Source organism: Schistocerca piceifrons, chromosome 1 (genome assembly GCF_021461385.2).
Source record: "Schistocerca piceifrons isolate TAMUIC-IGC-003096 chromosome 1, iqSchPice1.1, whole genome shotgun sequence".
NCBI lineage: Eukaryota > Metazoa > Arthropoda > Insecta > Orthoptera > Acrididae > Schistocerca > Schistocerca piceifrons.
Window position 1 is genome coordinate 142,133,056 of NC_060138.1, and position 1,913 is coordinate 142,134,968.

The 1,913-nt window shown below is 42.3% G+C and overlaps 1 non-coding gene across 1 annotated transcript; it reads left to right on the plus strand.

Moving 5' to 3' along the window:
* The first annotated feature begins 1,553 nt into the window (after positions 1 to 1,553).
* Trnas-cga lies at positions 1,554 to 1,628 on the plus strand. Its single transcript has one exon. It is a non-coding gene; the product is annotated as a tRNA-Ser (tRNA).
* The last annotated feature ends 285 nt before the right edge of the window (positions 1,629 to 1,913 follow it).

The following is a 1,913-nucleotide window of genomic DNA, read 5'->3' on the forward strand; positions in this document are numbered from 1 at the left end:
CCAAATGTTGGGTGCAGTAAGCAGGTTCAATAGGTTTGCACAGCGCCGTTTAAGTCTGGGGACTGATGGCCTCAACAGTTTGGTCCCTTAGGAATTCACACACACTTGAAAATTTCAACATAGAAAAAAGCAGTTGAAGCTTTTCATCTCTTCTAAGCTACATTTATTTCGCACTATCACTTCCCCCAATAGCTATAATCATCCACTTTATTTTGTGGTTCTTGTCTGGATAGAGTCTTGATCCGATTTACCTTGATCATTTTCTTCTAGGTGCGCCCCACAGCCTTAGTAAATTTGATAAAACGACATTATTCCAGCAGCCTGTGTTTTCAAATATTTTATGTGCTATTTTGCTTCACAGTACTCAGGCGTTGAGGTAACACGAGAACACAGGATGTTCGTAGCTTACCGTTGTGCTGTTCTCTCATCCCGCCAGCCAAATGGAGACAGAGAATGAGGCTTCTTTCAAGCTCTGTTAGGTTCTGATAAAATATAGGCTGACACTAGGAGATTTCAGATAGATTACATCACGGTCAGACAGAGATTCCGAAATCAGATAATGGATTGTAAGGAGTACCCAGGAGCAGATATAGACTCAGATCACAGTTTAGCACTGATGTTTAAGAAATTAGAAAGAATCAATACACAAAGATGTGCTATACTGAAGTACTAAGGAATGACGAGATAGAAATGAAGTTCTCTAAGGCTGTAGATACAGCCATAAGAAATAGCTCGGTAGGCAGTAAAGTTCAAGAGGAATGGACACCGCTAAAAAGAGCAAACAGAAGTAGGAAAGAAAACATAGGTACAAAGACGAAACCATGGGTAACAGGAGAAATACTGCAATTGATCGATGAAAGAAGGAAGTACCAAAATGTTCAGGGAAATTAAGGAATGAAACATATAGGAAGTGCAGAGAAGCTAAGACGAAATGGCTGCAGGAAAAATGTGAAGAAATCGAAAAAGGAATGAGTGTCTTGAGGATTGACTCAGCATATAGCAAAGTCAAAATAACCTTCGGTGAATTTACAAGCAAAGGTGGTAACATCAAGAGTGCAACGGCAGTTTCACTGTTAAATGCAGAGGAGAGGGCGTAAAAGTGAAAAGAATACATGGAAAGCCCCAATGAGGAGGAGGAAGATTTGTGTGATGTGATAGAAGAAGGGACAGGAGTCGATAGGGAAAAGATAAGGGATCCAGTTTTAGAGTCCGATCTTAAGAGAGCATTGAAGGACTTAAGCTCAAATGAGGCAGAAGGGATGGATAGAATTCCATCACAAGTGCTAAATTCATTGGGGGAAGCAGCGACAAAACGACTATTCACCTTGGTGTGTAGGATGTATGAGTTTCGCAACATGCCATCATCCACACAATTCCGGAGACTCCAGTAGCTGAAAAGTATCCCCCAGGCTGTGGCTAAGCCATGCCTCCGCAATATCCTTTCTTTCAGGAGTGCTAGTTCTGCGAGGTCTGCAGGAGAGCTTCTGTTAAGATGGGAAGGTAGGAGACGAGGTACTGGCAGAAGTAAAGGTGTGAGGACGGGGCATAAGTCGTGCTTGGGTAGCTCAGCCGGTAGAGCACTTGCCCTCGAAAGGCAAACGTCCCGAGTTCGAGTCTCGGTCCGGCACACAGTTTTAATCTGCCAGGAAGTTTCAGCTGAAAAGTACTTGAATTATCGCACACTCAGCTTAACAGTTCATGTATCCAAGTTGCTGATGAGAATAATAAACAGAAGAATGGGAAAGAAAATTGAGAATGTGTTAGATGACGATCAGTTTGGCTTTAGGAACGGTAAAGGCACCAGAGAGGCAACTTTGACATTTCAGCTGAGAATAGAAGCAAGACTAAAGAAAAATCAAGACACGTTCATAGGATTTGTCGACTTAGAAAAAACGTTCGACAGTGTGAACTGC